At 46.6% G+C, this 19,240-nt stretch overlaps 1 non-coding gene across 1 annotated transcript; it reads right to left on the minus strand.

Moving 5' to 3' along the window:
* Positions 1–9,277: 9,277 nt before the first annotated feature.
* LOC114816540 lies at positions 9,278–9,415 on the minus strand. Its single transcript, XR_003764329.1, has one exon. It is a non-coding gene; the product is annotated as a small nucleolar RNA SNORA7 (small nucleolar RNA).
* Between the last annotated feature and the right edge of the window lie 9,825 nt (positions 9,416–19,240).

Genomic DNA, 19,240 nt, shown 5'->3' on the forward strand with positions numbered 1-19,240 from the left:
GAGGCTTAAAGTCTGAATCCCCATTTTACAGATGAGGTAACTGAGGCACAGAAAAGTGAAGTAACTTGGCCAAGGCCACACAGCAGACAAGTGGCAGAGCCGGGATTAGAATCCATGACCTTCTAACTGCCAGGCACGTGCTCTATCCACTATGCCATGACGCTTCTCTAAGTGTTAAGTTTTGAAACTCTGCCAAGCACTAGGTGTTTTTTGGTTTTTTTAATGGCATTAACCATATTTTTTGAAAAATTACTCTGTGCAGAGCACTTTACTAAGCACTTGGTAGAGACCAATATAACAGAGTTGGTAGACATGTTCCCTGCCCACATGAGCTTATAGTCTACACGGGGAGACAGATACTAATATAAATAAATAAATGACAGATATGTGCATAAGTGTTGTGGGGCTGCAGAAGGGGTGAATAAAGGGTGCAAATCCAAGAGCAAGGGAGATGTGGAATCCCTTCTGCGTGGGAGAAGAGGAAACGAAGGGAGTGGAAAAGAGGAAATGAGGGTTTAGTTGACGAAGGCCTCTTGGAGGAGATGTGCTTTTAAAAAGGTTTTGAAGGTGGGGAGAGTGATTGTCAGTCTGACATGGAGAAGGAGGGTATTCCAGACCAGAGGTAAGTGTTTACTTGGTGCCAGGCACTGTATTAAGTCCCAGGGTAAATACAGAACAGAATAATCAGGATGAACACAATCCATACCCCACATGGGGCTCTCAAAGTCTTAATTCTCATTTTCCAGAGGTGGTAACTGAGGCACAGAGAAGTGAAGTGACTTGCCCAAGATCACACAGCAGACAAGTGCTGGAAACAGGATTAGAACCCAGGTCTTCTGACTCCCTGGCCAGCAAGCCCAAACCAGCTCAGATATCGCAGCCCAACGAGGCCTAGCACAGAAATTCCAGGCAGGCACATTCCGGCACAAACCCCTGCCCACTCCAGCCAGCCCAGCCTGCTCAGCCAGGCCAGCCCAGTGCACTCAAACCAGCACAGCTCAGCAAGCCCAGCCCAGCCCTGTCAGCCAACCCCTCCAGCCAGCCCAGACCACTCCATCCAGTCCAGCCCAAATGAAATAGTCAAGGCAGCCAAGCCAAGCCCAGATGGCCCAGACAACCCAAACCAGTCCATTCCATATAGCCTAACTCAGTGCAGCCCAGCCCAGCCAACCCAGAGTAGCCCTGCCCAGCCCAGTCCAGCCAAACCAGTCCAGAAAGCCCAGTCCAGAACAGAACAGACCAGCCAATCCCAGTTCAGTAAAGCACACTCCAACCAGACCAACCCAATCAACCCAGCCAGCATACTACAGCCAATCAGCCCTGCCTAGCCCAGCCAGCCCAGCCAGCCCAGCCAACACAGCCCAGCCAGCCACTCCAGCCTGCTCAGCCCAGCCCAGTCCACCAGCCCAGTGTAGAACAGCATGCCCATCCCAGACCGGCCCAACCTAGCCAGTCAGTAAATCAATCAATTAATCATATTTATTGAGCACTTCTTGTGTGAAGGGCACTGTACTAAGTCACTTGGGAGACTACAACACAATGTAACAGACATATTCCCTGCATACAGTGAACTTGGAGTCTATAGGGAGAAACAGATACAAATATAAATAAATGCTGGGTATGTACATTAATGTTGTGGGGATGTGGGCATGGGGGTGGTAAATAAAGGGAGCAAGTAAGAGTGATGCAGAAGGGAGTGGGGAAAGAGGAAATGAGGTCTTAGTCAGGGAAGACCTCTTGGAGGAGAAGTGCCTTCAGTAAGGATTTGAAGGTGGGGAGAGTAATTGTCTGTTGGATATGTAAAAGGAAGGCGTTCCAGGTCAGAGGTAGGATGTGGGCGAAAGGCCAGTGGCAAGATAGATGAGATCGAGGTACAGTGAGTAGGTTGACATTAGAGGAGCAAAATGTGCAGGCTGGGTTGTAGTAGGAGAGTAGTGAGATGAGGTAGGAGGGAACAAGATGATACAGTGCTTTAAAGCACTGTAAGGAGTTTCTATTTGATGTGGAAGTGGATGGGCAACCACTGGAGGTTCTTGAGGAGTGGGAAAACATGGACTGAATGTTTTAGTCGGCTCAGCCCAATGCAGCACAACCAGCACAGCACAGTCCAACCTAGTCAGCCCACCAAGCCCACTCCAGGCAGCCAGCCCAATCAAAACAGCTTGGACAGCGCAGCCAAGCCCCAACAGTGCAGCCCACCTCAACCAAGTCAATCTAGCCATGAATGTACAGGCCAGAACAGCCCACCACAACCCAGCAAACCCAGTGCAGACCTGTCCAACCCAGCCCAATCATGAAAGCACAGGCCAGAACAATACAGCCCAGCCAGCAGAGCCCAGATAACCAGCCCAGATAGTCCATTCATTCATTCATCCATTCATTCATTCAAATTTATTGAGCACTTACTGTGTGCAGAGCACTGTACTAAGCACTTGGAAAGTACAATTTGGCAATAGAGACAATCCTTACCCAACAACAGGCTCACAGTCTAGAAGTGGGGAGACAGACAACAAAACTAAACAAGCAGATAGTCATCAATAGCATCAGTATAAATAAATAGAATTATTGATATAGACCAGCTAAATCAAGACCAGCCCACCCAGCCCAGCCCAGTTAGATCGATCCCAGGCAGCACAGCACAGCCCACCCAACCCAGCCAGCACAACTCAACCAGCCCAACCCATCTCAACTAGTCCAGCCAGCTTAACCCTTCCCAACACCACCTAGCCCAGCCCAACCAGGTCAGCCCAACCAACCCAGCCTTCCCAAAGCAGCCCAACTCAAGCCAGAGCAGCACAGATAGCCCAGCCTTGCCCAGACAGCCCACTCCAGCTCAACTCACCCAGCTAGCCCAGCTCAGCCACACCAACCCAGCCCACCCAGCCCAGCCCAGCCCTAGACAGCATAATTGAGCTCAGCCAGCCCAGAACATCCAAACCCAGTCAGTCCAGTCAGCCCAGCCCAACCCAGCCCATCCCATCCCAAATCAGACAGTCCAACTAGCCCAACCAGCCTAGAGATCCCAGCCCAGACCAAATGAGTGCATACAGCCCAGCATAGCCCAAACAACCCAGTCATTTCAACCCAGCCCAGCCCAGTCAGTCTATTCCAGCACATCCAAACCCAGCCAATCCAGTTTAGCTCATCTAGCCCACCCAGTCAGTCCCAGTCTAGCTCAGCCCACTGCAGACAGCCAGCCCAGATAGCACTGCCCAGCCCAGTCCAGACCAGCCAGTCCAGCCAGCTCAGCCCAGCTAAACCAAGCCCAGCCTAGCTTAACTGACTCCAACTAGCCCATCCCAAAGCAATCCATCCCAGCCCAGCCTAGCCCAGCCAACTCATCCAGACCAACCCTTCCCAAGACAGTCCAGCCCACCCCAAGTTCACCCAGTCCAGTTAGCCCAGCCAGTCCAGAGTAGGCCAGCCCAGCCCAGCACAGCACAGACAGCAGAGCCCTGCTCAGACATACCGATCCAGTGCAGCCCACACCAGACAGGCCAGCCCAAGCAGCCAAACCTAGCTTAACCCAGCAGCCAGCCAGCCCAGTCAGTCAATTTTATTTACTGAGTGCTTACTGTGTGCAGAACACTGTACTGAGCCTTTGGGAGAGTATAATATAAAATGTTTCTTCGTCCCCCCTTCTCTCTTTCTTTCTCTTCCTTTCTTTTTCTTTCTCATTCTTTTTCTTTCATTATTTATCCCTCTCATTCTTTCTTTCTTTCTCTTTCTTTCTAAATCACTTTCTCTCACATTCCTTCTTTCATTCTTTCTTCCTCTCTTTTTTCCTTCTTTCCTTCTTTCTTTTTCTTTTATTTCTCTTTTTCTCTTTCTCTCTTCCTCTTTCTTCCTCTCTTTCTATCCTTCTTTACTTTCTCTCTCTCCCTTTCTTTTATCTTTCTTTTTCTCTTTCTTTTCTCTCTTTTTCATTCTTTCATTCTTTCCTCTCTCTCTTCCCCTCTATCTCTCTTTTTCTTTCTTTCTCCCTTTCTCTCTGTCTCAGGCATATCATGGAGCCAGGATTAGAACGCCGGTCCTTCTGACTCCCAAGGCCATGCTCTATCCACTAAGCCATGTCTGTCATCCTCTCAGGATGTAGGTCACACCACTCTGTCACCCTCTTCAGGGCAGTTGCCTGGAGAACACACAGACAGGTGTATTCTGTCACCTTTACCAGGCTCTGGGTTGGCACCAATCCACGAGTTGTGTCACCTTCACCAGGTTCTATGTAGGCACCATTTCAGGGGTTCTATCTCCTGCTACAACCCGTGTGACACCACCAGTCCAGGGATCCTGTCACCTTCACTAGGGTTTGGGCCAGAACCAGTCCAGGGGGTTCTGTCACCTTTACCAACCTGAGGGCCATCACCAATCCAGGGGTTCTCTCACCCTCACCAGGATATGAGCCACCACCAGTACAGGAGAATCTGTCACCTACATCAGGTCATGGGTCACCACCAGCCCAGGGGGTTCTGTGACCTTTATCAAACTATGGGCTACCACCAGGTAAGGGATTCTTTAGCCCTAACCAGGCCCTGGTCCAACACCAGTCCAGGGGTTCAGGATGTAGGCCATAACAAGTCCAAGGGTTCTGACACCTGGCCACCACCAGTCCTTTTTAAAATTTTCCTAATAACATCTTGTGCCTGAATCTATGTTTCTATAATCAAAATTCTCATTGTATAATCCCTGCAAAACTACTAAAAGAAATTTGAAAGGATTTTTTTCTCTAGGGTACTTAGGGACTTGATCGGCAGCTCTGCTGGGAGATCCAGCCCCAGTCCCTCTCCCAGATCCTCCCCTAGATCCTTCCCTATACCCACCTCCAAACCCAGCCCCAGGACAATCCCACCTCAGCTCCCGTGGAACAGGGGGCCCAGAATCATTTGAGCATTTAATACCACAGACTGAAATACTTCTCTCACTCTTAGCATATGTGAGAGGAGAGCTCAGCTTTGAACTGACTGTGACTGTGGCCGATAATTCCTTTCCTTACCTATCGGCAGCATGTCAACTCACTGAGTCCCCCATTCTCCCTGGAATTTTGCCTGGGAAGCAGCCTTTACAGAGAAGTGAAAATGCTGGCGCTTGTCACCCTGGAGCCAGTAGATGGCAGATTTCACCGGAGAATTTAAAGATGCAGATGTTTTCCCCTTCCAGAACAAGCAGGCCCTGAAATGATCAGTCAATCAATGGTATTTATTGAGCGCTTACTGTGTGCAGAGCCCGGTACTGAGCGCTTGAGAAAGTACAATATAACAGAGGTGGTAGACACGTTCCCTGGCCAAAGGAGCTCACAGTGTAGAAGGGCAGACAGACATTAACATATTACAGATATGTATGTAAGTGCTATGGGACAGAGGTTGGGGTGAATAAAAGGTGCAAATCCAAATGCAAGGGCGACGCAGAGGGGAGTGGGAGAAAAGGAAATGAGAGCGTTGTCGGGAAGGCCTATAGGGGGAAATGTGATTTCTAATCTAATCTAAATTTTCATTACCCTATTTATTATATTTTCATTACCCTATTTATTTTGTTAATGAATTGTACATCGCCTTGATTCTATTTAGTTGCCATTGTTTTTACGAGATGTTCTTCCCCTTGACTCTATTTATTGCCATTGTTCTTGTCTGTCCATCTCCCCCGATTAGACTGTAAGCCCGTCAAACGGCAGGGACTGTCTCTATCTGTTGCCGACTTGTTCATCCCAAGCGCTTAGTACAGTGCTCTGCACATAGTAAGTGCTCAATAAATACTATTGAATGAATGAATGAATAATCCCTGCTCTGCCACCTGTCTGCTTTGTGACCTTGGGAAAGTCACTTAGCTTATCTGTGCCTCAGTTACCTCATCTGTAAAATGGGGATTAAGACTGAGAGCCCCACGTGGGACAACCTGATTCCCTTGTATATATCCCAGTGCTTCGAACTTTGCTTGGCACATAGTAAGCACTTAACAAATACCATAGTCACAATAATAATAAGGCTTTGAAGGTGGGGAGAGTAATGGTCTGTCAGATATAATGTTGGTATTTGTTAAGCACTTACTATGTGCAGAGCACTGTTCTAAGCGCTGGGATAGATACAGGCTCATCAGGCTGTCCCACTCGAGGCTCACAGATAATCCCCATTTTACAGATGAAGTAACTGAGGAACAGAGAAGTGAAGTGACTTGCCCACAGTCACACAGCTGCCAAGTGGCGGAGCTGGGATACGAACCCATGACCTCTAACTCCCAAGTCCATGCTCTTTCCACTGAGCCATGCTGCTTCTCTATGAAAGGGGAGGGTTTCCCAGGCCAGAGGCAGGACGTGGACAAGAGTTCAGGGGCGAGAAAGAGGAGATCGAGGTACACTGAGTAGGTTGGCACTGGAGGAGAGAAGTGTGTGGGCTGCATTGTAAAAGAAAATCAGAGAGGTAAGGTAGGAGGGGACACGGTGATTTGAATGTTGGTATTTGTTAAGCGCTTACTCTGTGCAGAGCACTGTTCTAAGCGTTGGGGGAGATACAGGGTAATCAGGTTGTCCCACGTGAGGCTCACAGTTAATCCCCATTTTACAGATGAGGTAACTGAGGCACAGAGAAGTGAAGTGACTTGCCCACGGTCACACAGCTGACAAGTGGCAGAGCTGGGAGTCGAACCCATGACCTCTGACTCCGAAGCCCAGGCTCTTTCCACTGAGCCACGCTTGAATACTTTAAAGTCATTGATTAGGAGTTTCTGTTTGATGTGGAGGTGGACGGGCTAGGCTGTGGGCAGAAGGGATCCTGATGACAGAACTGAGGAGAGGAAGGCTGTTAGCCAGAATCCTCCAGCAGTTCCTTCCCAGGCTACCAGAGAGGCTCTGGGCAAACATGGAGTAGATCAAGGTTAATGAGGTGTATATCTCCTTGATTCTATTTATCTTGATGGTGTTGTCTCGTTTTTGTTTTGTTCTCTTTTGCTTTGCTGTCTGTCTCCCCCGTTTAGACTATGAGCTCGTCATTGGACAGAGATTGTCTCTATCTGTTGCTGAATTGTACATTCCAAGCACTTAGTACAAGGCTCTGCACATAGTAAGCGCTCAGTAAATACTATTGAATGAATGAATGAATCAAGGTAATCAATCCATGAATACACCAATCAGTCAATCAGTGATATTTATTGAACACTTACTGTGTGCCGAGTGTTGTATTCAGTGCTTGGGAGAGTACACTGAAACAGAGTTTGTGTACATATTCCCTATCTACAACAAGCTTATGGTCTAGAGGGAGTGATGGATAAGTACATAAGTACTATGGGGCTGAGGGTGAGATAAATACCAAGTGTCCAAAGGGTACAGAGCCAAATAGATAGACAGCACAGAAGGGGAAAGGAGTCTGGGAAAGAGGACATAATCGGGAAGGTGTCTTGGAGGAGATGAGACCTTAATAAGGGTTTAAAGGTGAGGAGAGTAGTGATTTGGTGTATGTGGAAAGGGAGGGAGTTCCAGGCTAGGTAGAGGACATGGGAAAGGAGTTGGCAGAGAGATAGATGAGATCAGGGCAGAGTGAGTAAGCTGGTGCTAGAGAAGAGTGTGTGGACTAGGCCATAGTAGACCAGTGAGGCGAGGTAGGAGGGGGGTGAGCTGATTGAGTGTTTTAAAGCCAACGGGTAAGGAGTTTCTTTTTGACTTGGAAGTGGGTAGGAAAATTAACCACCTAGTATAGGCCTCTATACAGAGTAAGCGCTCAATAAATACCCCAGCAGACCCTGACCCCATTATTGGACAGCAGGAAGGAGCCTGGGTTAGAACAGAGAGTTGATTACCATACCTAGTCCATCCACAGGAGGCCTGCCCTACCTCTGGACTCCTGGCATTTTTGCCTGAAGTTCATGTGAGGGCCACCCAGGGGCCAAAGCAACATCATTCCCTTCCCTTCCCACCTAAATAGTCTACTGTGCTGGCTTAGCATGTGCTTGGAGCTTTCATATACTTGGCACACCTGTGAACTGAGTCCCCTGTGAAGTAAAATTTGTCATCTTGGCCTCTGTGCATATTCAGTCGGGTCTGCAATGGGGGGTGTGATTTGCTTAAGAGGGATTTGGTTGGATGACAAATTTTGGGGGGCATCCTAACAGTTTTATCAGTCCCTAGTAGAAGGGGTTGAACTGCGACCCAACATGATGTAGTCTAATACCAATCCATCTCTTGTCCCCCCAACACATCCGTGCATCCGCATTGGAGGCACAGGAGCAGACCCATTGGGCCAGCCAGTAGCTGTAGCACTCCCTGGCTCAGCAGTCACCCTTACTCCAGACCACTGCATCCCTGGGGACATTTATTTTCTCTCTCTACTGTCCCTCTAGACTGTGAGCTTCTCATGGGCAGGGACTGTATCTGCTAACTTTATTATATTATACTCTCCAAGTGCTTAGTAAGGTGCTCTGCACACAGTAAGCACTCAATTAATACCATTGACTGATTGATCATTTTTTAAAATAAAAAGAAAAGAAAATCCAAGCTTTCTCATTTTGTTTTGTCTTCCCATCCCAGGGCTGTGGGCAGGAGGTTGAGGTCTGGTGAGGAGCTGCAGGTGCTTTCCAGCTTTCTCTGTTCCAGCTGCTGCTCCAGAGCCTGGACTGAGGGTTGGGGAAATGGCACTCATGAGGTAGGGAACCTCCTGAGGAGCCAGGAAAGTGGAGGATCCCATGTGCACAAATGCACATCCCTGGTGGATGGTCCTTGTCCCCCAATCTGCCTATCTGTGGTCTAGCAGAGGAGCTCCAATTACACCTTACCTCCATCGGACAGATGGTCCAGGGTCCTGTACCATGTTGCTAGAGGAGGCCTCGGTGGTAAGTCCCCCCAATTCCTTGTCCAGACGGCTCCGAGACTTGGAAGGAAGTCCCCCAGCCTCAGTGCCTGGCATGGGATGACCTATGAGTGACTCAGACTAGCTATAACATTCTCTACAGAGGCAGCTCATTACATTTCCTGGGCCTTGAGGAGCAACTCTCCACAGTTTGGACTGTCACTTCAATTCTCAGACTTGTACTGCTACTGAGATGGAGCCATGGGCTGTCTTGTCTTGTCTAATGCCATCGAGTCATTTCCGACCCATAGCGACACCACGGACACATCTCTCCCAGAATGCCCCACTCTCCATCTGCAATGATTCTGGGAGTGTATCCATGGAGTTTTCTTGGTAAAAATACAGAAGTGATTTACCATTGTGCCTTCCACGCAGTAAACTCGAGTCTCCACCCTCGACTCTCTCCCAGTGGCATGCTGGGCCACGCTGCCCAGCACGGGTGAATTTTGACATGTAGCAGATTGCCTTCCACTTGCTAGCCACTGCCCAAGCTAGGAATGGAATGGGTAGACCTCTGCTTGATTTTCCCTTCTGTAGCTGAGACTGGTAGAGTACTGGAAACTCTCTAGGTGCGACCCTGAGCAGAGCCACGGGCTGTACAGCTACTTAAAAGGGAAGCTGGCCGGGGGGAGGTGGTTACAGGTGCACACATGTGTGAATGATGTGGGCTGGGGTTAGCTGGGTGTGGGGAAAGAACAGAGAGGAAGAGGGTGCAAATGTCGAACCAGAAGATGGTTATGGATATAGTGGTTGGGGCTCTGTACAGAGCACTGGTTCTGTTTCACTTGAGTATGGGTCTGGAGACGTGGGTCCCTTACTTCCCCATGCCTACAGTCCTGACTTCAGAGTCACCCCGGACATCCTCTGTCCCCAAAGAAGGGATTCTTGTGTCTGACAGTGGTTTCTGGGGAGGTCATGTAGGTAGGCCTTTGTCAGGAGTAAGGCAGCGATTGTCACTCTCTAGTTCCTCTTCTTCTGATGAACTGAGTTATGGGGATTTTAGTAGGAAATGGATGTCAATGGAAAAGACAGAATGAAGTGCCTTGAGAGTAAAGCATATAAGCTGGGAAACTAAAAACCCAGGAACTGCATAGAATCTGACTTCTAACCAATGTACAAACGTGGTGGGTCTCTTTGGACCCATTGGTACCAACCCTACCCTCCTCATAGTTGGAGAAGGAATGTCTCTGGGGGAGAGAGTAGTCCAGTGTTAAGAGTAGGGTAGAGCATAGTAGTGACACTTGTCCAGGGCTATGCACAGTTGCCGGTGAACCAGGACTCCTGACTCCTGGAGCGGGGCTTGCGGCATGAGGCTGGGGAAAAAATGAGTGGAGTCAGTAAAGGCAAGCCCCACAATCTGAATCCCCATTTTACAGATGAGGGGACTGAGGCATGGAGAAGTGAAGTGAGTTGCCCAGGGTCACATAACAGACATGTGGAAGAGTCAGGATTAGAACCCATGACGTTTTGACTCCCAGGCCCATGCTCTATCCACTATGCCATGCTGCTTCTCTAATGCTCTTTCTCCCCTAAACTTCCCAGCCATGACCCAGCTCTCGCTTCAGCAGTGGTGTCAGAATCTTCTCCTGTGTCTGCTCTCTTCCTTGTTCGGGTCAGGAGATGCTGGAATGGGCTTTGTGCTCACGACTCCGTTGGGCAGCATCTGTGCCAGGCTGAACTCGGGCATCGGTGAGTTGGAGGCTGAACTGGAAGCTCAGTTCAGTCCTTGGTAGTTCCATATTCTGAAGACCTGGGCCCACAGTCAGAGAGATAATCAGTCCCCAGATCAATCAATCAATCAGACACCAATCAATCTATTTATTGAGCATTTACTGTGTGCAGAGGACTATATTGGGTGTTTGGGAAAGTACAGTGCAATAGAGTTGGTAGATCTAATCCTGACCCTTAAGGAGCTTATAGTTTACAGGGAAAGACAGTCACTGAAATAAACTACAGAGAGGAGAAATGGATGCATGAGACTAAAAAGTGCTTAGAGGGATACTATCCAAGTGCATAAACCACGGAGAGGGGAGAGTAAATAAAGGAAATGACAGCTTAGTTGGGAAAGACATCTTGGAGGAGATGTGATTTTAAGAGGGTTCTGAAGGTGGGGAGAGTGGTGGTCTGATTTGAAGGGCCAGACTGTTCTGGTCGTTTCTTGGGTCCAGGGTCAGTGGCTCAGATGTAGGGGCTGGGAGGAAGGAACTGAAACAGGATGGGGCAGAGTGCAGGTCAGGCTGAAGATGATACCTGCTGGAGAGCTGTTTGGAATTTGTGTTTCTCTGGAAAAACGCTTTCATGCTAGAAATCCTATCCTATCCTTCCCACACCCATCCCCTCCTCCATTGATGCCTCTGGGCCTTCCTTCTGAGGCACCGGATTGCTACCCCAGCTGCTTCCACTCAAGGGGATTAGTGACTTCTGCGTGCCCCGCCCTCCCCCCAACCGTATAAGGCATGAGGGCCCCAAAGTGCTCAAAGCTGATTGTATTAGCATCAGGGTAATTACCTGATCTCTTAAGTTTAGTAGAAGAAGGGGGTTGGGGAAGGTGTTGAGTTTGGGGGGAATGTTGAATCTGCTTGCTAGCTGGGTGGTCTGGTAGGCCACATAATATCCACAAGGGCCTCCCTGCAGGGCTTGATGTGGGGGATAACATCTATCCCTATCCTGAACTCATTCATGCCCTGGTTGGAGGTGGGTAATAGGGTAAAGGGCCTAACACTGCATCTGAGAAAGTTTTCTGACCACTCAAAAGGCCTCTTTCCTCTCTGGGTTCTCTCTCTGGATATGTAAGGTTTAAGAGACACTTCTCTTCTGCAATCATCCAGTGGGGTTTATTGAGTGCTTACTATGGGCAGAACACTGTACTAGGTGCTTGGGAGAGTAAAATACAATAGAATTAGCAGATGTGTTCCCTGCAGCCCTGACTCATGACCTCAGCACACCTGTCCCCACTTCTCTGCTCTCATTATGATTTCTCCTTTCCTTACACCTACATATATGCTTGCCTTCTGCAGTCTATCATAGTCCCCTTTCAATCTTATAGGTCCAGCATCAGTTTAATGGATGGGGCACAGATGATACAATGCAGGTAAGGAAAGAATCTGAGTATAAGGATATATATCTAATTGCTGTGTGGTGAAGAGTTCAATGCTTAATGGGTGGGACTAAGTGCGTGGGTGAGCTGGAAGGGAAAATAAAGTGCATATGTTTGAAGGGGTGGGGGTAGACAAGATGAGAGCTTTAGTCAGGGAAGACTTCTTGCAGAAGAAACAATTTCAGAAGGCTTTTAAAGTTTTGGGAGCCTGCTGGTATGTCCCCTGTGTGTGAGCTGGATGAGAATTGCAGTGGGAAGGGAGTGTGGTGTGGGTTGAAGGTGGATGTGGTCCAAGTGAGGCACAGTGAGCAGGGTGGAGTTTTCAGGGGGCTCCTAAACCCACTTCAAAGCCATCCAGAAGTGGATTCCAGCGGGTCCTGATGATGGGAAGAGATGGACCAGCTCATTTTCTCTCCCAGAAGCTTCTCACCACACTCCCTGGCCAAAAGGACTATCCCCCCTTTAGGTAAGAAGCAGAACAGCTAATTCCCTTAGAAAGGTAGAATCAGGAGCTGAGCTTTCATCTCTATGGGCAAGTGATAGGGGGCATGTTTATGTGATTACGGATTACTGCAGGAGGTGGAGGTGAGTGGAGGGGCTGTCATTCTCAGCACTGGGGTTAAGACTCTGAGAAGGAGACTGGTTCTATCTGACTTGACTGTGGGATTGAGAAGACACAGGACCATTAATTCTATAGATGAGTCAATACTCCCTGAACCCACAGTCCTGTCCAAAGGGTCACCTTGTACATCCTCAGCCCCTCCAGAGCTGGAACTCCTTTCAGTAAGAGTGGTTGGCTCTGAGGGAGTTGAGGGTGGATGTGTTACAGTGAAGAATCTAGTTTAAGACTGTAGCTGGCCAGGTGCTTTCCATCTTTGGTAGCTGGGAGCTATTCTAGGCCAGGCAATTTCTCCAAGGTCCTCCTTGCAAGGCTGTTTTCTGGGGGTATCATCCCTCACCTATCCTGACCTCATTCATGTCCTTGTTGGGGATAGAGGGTGGGTAGTGCGGTGAAAGGCATAAAGTTCCATCTCAGAAGGCTTCCTGGACACTCAAACTGCCTCTTTGTTCTCCACCTTCTGTGGCTGTGGAAGTTCAAAGAGACACTTCCCTCCTACAGTCAATCAATGGTATTTATTGAGTGTCTACTATGTGCAGAGCATGGTATTAAGTTCTTGGGAGAGAATAATACAAGAGAATTAGCAGACATATTCCCTGCAGCTCTGACTGTGGGTCTAACTCTTCACAACATCACTAAAATCTCTCCATCTTTCCTCTCCATCCAAACTGCTACCATGTTAATACAATCAAGGGCTTAGTACAGTGCTCTGCATATAGTAAGTGCTCAATAAATACCAATGAATGAACAATCACTCATCCTATCCTGCCTAGATGATTGCATCAGCCTCCTTGCTTACCTCCCAACCTCCTGTCTCTCCTCACTTCAGTCCATACTTACTCTGCTGCCCAGGTCATCTTTCTACAAAAACATTCAGAACACGTCACTCCCAACCTCAAAAATCTCCAGTGGTTGTCTATCCACCTCCGTATCACACAAACACTCCTTACCATTGGCTTTAAAGCACTCCATCACTCTGCATCCTCCTTCCTTCCCTCGCTTCTCTCCTTCTATAACCTAGCCGGCATATTTCAGTCCTCTAATGCTAACATTCTCACTGTGCCTCGATGCTGCCTTTCTTGCCAGCAACCCCCGGCCTACATCTTGCCTCTGGCCTGGAACACCCTCCCTCTTCAAATCCGACAGGCACTTTACTCTCCCCCCACTTCAAAGTCTTATTGAAGGTACATTTCCTCCAAGAGGCCTACCAAGACTAAGCCTCACTTTTCAAAGTCTCCCATACCCTTCTGTGTCACCTTGACTTGCTCCCTTTGCCCAACCCCTAAACCCCACAGCGCTTAAGTATATATTTTATTTGTATTGATGTCTGTCTCCTTCCCTCTAAACTATGAGCTCGTTGTGGGCAGGAAATGTCACTGTTTATTGTTGTATTGTATTTCCCAAGTGGGAAATACAGTGCTCTGCACACAGGAATCACTTAATAAATACGATTGAATGAATGACTAACCACTTCATCACACGTGTCCCCCCTTCTCTACTCTCCTTATGGTGTCTTCTTCCCTTACACCTTCAGATGTTCTTGTCTACTGCATTCCAACATAGTCTTCTTTCAATTTTATAGGTCCAGCATAAGTTGAATGGAAGGGACACAGATAATTCACTACAGGTAAGGTAAGGATCTGAGTAAAAGGACATAAAGTTAATGGCTGCAGGGTGAATACTTCAATGCTTAGGGGGTGGGACTGTATGTATGCATGAGCTGGAAGGGAAAATAGTGTGTGTGCATGTGTGTGTGTGAAGATCTCTCTGTCCATCCTCTTCTTTCAGAGATGGAACCCTTCTGTGACTGCTGGTGGTACTAGGTGGAGGATAGTGTCCTTTGAAGTGTCCACTCCATTCTCTCTGCAAAGAGTTGAATGGGTTCCACGTGAGTCATCAGGGGTGTAGGTGGGGAGACCAAAGCAGATATTATATTAGAAAGTGAATTATCCCATGTGTAGCTGTGCCAGACCTCCAGTCCCTCGAGGACCCATTTCTGGAGTAACACAGTTGGACCTGAGGCACAGGTTGGCAATTGTTTAGAGTAGAATGAAGCAGTCTGCTTAAGGTTGGTCTGTCTATACACCTCTCCTCCACATTATGGCAAGTGTCTTCAGGGAGATGAAGGGCAAAGTGCTTGCAAGAGAACTAGGCTGCACACAAACCCCCGCCACTCCTTCTGAGACCTGATGTGTTTCGGATCCAGACTGAAACTTTCCAAGGTATAGTTTGAAGTGTGGAGAACTTCCTTGAATTAATGTACCTAAGATAAGACAATAAAAATTCACAAATCCTTGTTGCATTATTGGCTCCTAAACTACTCTTCTCACCTTTCCTCCAATACACATCCTTAACCTTCCCCATATACATATACATTTGTTCAGTCATATTTATTGAGTGCTTACTGTACTAAGCACTTGAGAGTACAATACAGTAATAAACAGACACATTCCCTGTCCACAATGAGCTTACAGTCTAGGGTGGGAGAGAGACATTAATATATATGACAGCTATGTACATATTTGCTGTGGGATTGGACATACAGCTGTGGGACTGGGATGGGGAAAGAACAAAGGGAGCAATTCAGGAGAAGGGAGTGGGAGAAGAGGAAAGGGGCCTAGAGGACATGTCTAGGAGAATATGTGCCTTCAATAAGTAATTGAAAGTCTGTTGGATTTGAGGAGACAGGGTGTTCCAATTCAGAGGCAGGATGTGGGAGGGGGCATGTGACGAGATAGATGAGTTTGAGGCAAAGTGAGAAGGTTAGCATTAGAAGAGCGAAGTGTGAGGGCTGGGTTGTAGTAGGAGAGTAGTGAAGTGAAGTAGGAGGGGGCAAGGAGATTGAATGCTTTAAAGCAATGGTAAGGCGTTTTTGTTACCCACCCTTCTTAACACACACCCTGGCTCTCCTTTTATAGTCAACACTTCATCACACATACACCTGTAACTTTCCCCCCAAATTGTACACTACTAAACACACAACACCACACACATTCCTAGCACTTTCCAATCCTTCTTAAACACACACAGAGCTGGTGAGGAGAAGCAGAAACTGGTAGAGCGGATGGGGAAAAACTTGGTGCTGTCAACACCAGCAGTTGCTCCTGGCCCTAAACCAGTCTACTTTACCATGGCCAAAGCAATAATTGCTTCTTACTAATCAAGGCTTATCCCTCTTTTGTCAAGTATCCTCATTTGTACTCTTCCCTCCATTCAAAGCTTAGGGGCCTATAGAATAGCCATAAAAATTAAATCCTTCCTCATATTGTGGAAATAGTCATTGAACTTTTTTTTACAATTGAGCCTCAGAAAGTTATGACTATTTTATTACAGTAAAACATTTCAAATAAAGTGTTTTTAAATTCTATTTTTGAGAGAATTTATCATAAGTTTCCACTCAGAGATTTTATGAAACGAGGCTTTCAGAAAGACATTAAAAAAGGTATCTATTCTCATATGCCTATTAAACATCAGAATCATCTATCTAGTCATGTGCCCCTCTCCCACATCCTGCCTCTTAAATGGAACACCCTTCCTCCTCAAATCCAACAGACTCTCAAATATACAATAGTCTTTCAAAAATCCAGATCCTAATATATGCAGTCTCATCATCATTGTTATCTTAAAACTGAGACCCCAATCTCGATCACTCACCATAAAGCATTCCTTGAGAAAAGCAATCCATTCCCAGGAAAACGCCTTACAATTGCTTTAAAGCATTCAATCACCTTGCCCCCTCTTACTTCACCTCGCTACTCTCCTACTACAACCCAGCCCTCACAATTCACTCCTCTAATGCTAACCTTCTCACTGTGCCTCAAACTCATCTATCTTGTCATGTGCCCCTCTCCCACATCCTACCTCTGAACTGGAACACCCTTCCTCCTCAAATCCAACAGACTCTCAAATATGCAATAGTCTTTCAAAAATCCAGATCCTAATATATGCAGTCTCTTCATCAGTGTTGTCTTAAAACTGAGACCCAAATCTCGATCACTCACCATAAAGCTTTCCTTGAGAAAAGCAATCCATTCCCAGGAGAATGAAAGCACAGTTGGACATAATAATAATGGTATTTGTTAAATGCTTACTATGTGCCAGGCACTGTACTAACCGCTGGGGTGGATACAAGCAAATCAGTCCCTGTCCCACATGGGGCTCACAGTCTCAATCCCCCCATTTTCTAGATGAGGTAACTGAGGCCCAGAGAAGTGAAGTTACTTCCCTAAGGTCACACAGCAGACAAGTGTAGAGCCAGGGTTAGAACCCATGACCTTCTGACTCCTAGGCCCATGCTCTATCCACTATGCCATGCTGCTTCTCATCTGGAACCTTGACATGTGGGAGACAGTGCTCCAACACCACTAGTTAAATAGGGGGAAGGTTCTTCTTACTGCCAGCAGTTTAGGGGATTTAAAAGCCTCATAAACATGTCCATATATTCCATTACTTCTCTTAATTTATTTTCATGTCCATCTTCCCCAACAGTTTGTAAAATCCTGTGGGTAGGGATCACATCTATCAACTATATTGTAGTCTTCCAAACACTTGGTAATGAGCTTAAAGGTTACAAATTAAATTGCACAGGTGACATAGAAGGGAAAGAAATATATATATATATATATACACACATATATATATACACAATATATTCATACTTCTTAGGGTTTTTTGATATCTAAAGGCAGAATGAAATGGATTTAAAAGAAAAGGTAGGAAAAGAGTTTCTTTTTTTCCATTTGGAGTGCAATGGTGGGGAAAAGAAATAGCCTACTCAGATGGAGTTGGCTCCACCCATTGGATCACAGGGACCCACCTGACCTCTTGATGACTCAGTGGGTCATGGAGACACGAACCTGACCTCCTGGTGACTCACTGTGTCACTCGGGCACCAGTCTCATCTGTTGCTGACCATTAGGTCACTGATCCACTGAATTGCTGGCCAAGAGGTTTCAGTGGGGAGTGAGCAGAGGTACCAGCAAAAGGTAAGAGCAGAAGGGACAGGGGAGGAGAAAGGGAAAGAGGCTTTTTCACTAACAGGAGTTGGAGCAAAAGAATAAGTCAAATAGTATATCAATGAAAAAATTATTCCAGAGAAACTTATAATGCTTGATCATTCTAGCCTCTTTTCTTGGGGAATTTGATGGGATTTGCCTTTTTAAAGCCTGCTGGATTTAAAACCATTATGTGGCAATTACCTTTCTCTTCTAGAAGCCTGAAGTGATAACTGAAAAGTAATCCAAAAGTTTAACACTTTTCCTCCCATTTCGCTCAGCCTGATCTGGGTCCTGGAAGTGTGAGGGTAAAATATGTATACAGAAAAAAGAGGGACTGTCTGAGCACTTTTCAAAAGAACTATTTTCTAGCTTTTATGTAAGTCATCTTCTGAAGACTTCTTTTCAAGCCAATCAGGCTTGTATTACTTTTCTGAGAGGTAAGAGGCAAATCAATATAATTATAATTTTTATTACAGAACTTTACCTAAATTGAATTGCTATTCTTTTTTTATCCTAAATTAAACCACTCTCCCTCCAGCCCCCAAGGAAGATTGATAGTTTCCCAATAGACTCAAAATTCCTTCTACTGCAATAGAAAAACCCACAATTTCAAATTAATTGGGTATACACACAATCTAGAAAACCTGAGGAGTGTCTCATTTTTTTCCCCATTCTTTAAGTGGGTGAAGTTGAGAAGAGGATCACCTTCAGTTTAGAGCCAAAGTGAGAGCAATCCTTGGTTTTGCCCCCTGTGTCCCTCTGGCACTACCTAGAGAGGCCACGGCAGAGTTTCTCAGTGTGGAGGAGGCAGAGGTAAGAGGAGGAGGTGATAGTGATTGGTGAGGATGGGCAGGCTAATGAACAGATGGACGGAAAGCCTCTTGGTCATTCAAAGATGGACTGAGACGGGGGATGGCAGGTTCAGGTAGAAGAGAAGAAAAGCATTAGCCAATAGAAAATAAAAGAGCAGCATTAACTCTATGTGTCCTCCCTTGATCAGTTTTACTGGTTTAGCTTTTCAAAGATTCCAAGTGATTTTAAGGAATTATATGACTCTAAATAGGCATTAAAATGAGTCTCTTACAGTGCTGCCCTCCACCCTTTGGAGAGTCATCGAAATGTGAGAATAGCAGTCAAAGAAAGGACAAAATGATTTGACTGTCCGAACTGATTTTAGGAAAAAAACTGGCAAAGAATCAGAAAGCTCTTAGGAAGCAAGACCCATTTTGAGATGGAGAGATGGACCTTCATTATCACTTTCTCAGAAATGACCCCGAGCAGGTGGCGTTTGTTTCCAAAAACTCTTTATTCAAAGTGTTCATTCTAACTGCTCTGTCCTGTCGCTAGAATAGCTCTATCTTGAAGGCATTCATTTCTGAAAGACAACTGTTCCAGAGGAGAGGATGAAGACTCTCAAGTCAGGCTGTGGACCCCAGTTCTGTCTGAAGTGAAAGAGAGGTGACTCAGAGACAATTACTTCAATTCCTGGCCAGTGAGGAAGTTTTAATCATATACTAGCCAGATCTTCATTTGCAAAGTGTATTTCTAGCCCCTCTGAATTGCACCACAATACAGGGATGAGAAATCTTAAGTGGGGAAAGTTGGCTGTTAGTGTATATTTTCTTACTTTCTATCTACTTCAAAAGCAGATGAAATGTTTTATCCAGTGTCCCCGATAATTTCATGCCTCTCACTGTCT

The sequence above is a fragment of the Ornithorhynchus anatinus genome, chromosome 1 (genome assembly GCF_004115215.2).
Source record: "Ornithorhynchus anatinus isolate Pmale09 chromosome 1, mOrnAna1.pri.v4, whole genome shotgun sequence".
NCBI lineage: Eukaryota > Metazoa > Chordata > Mammalia > Monotremata > Ornithorhynchidae > Ornithorhynchus > Ornithorhynchus anatinus.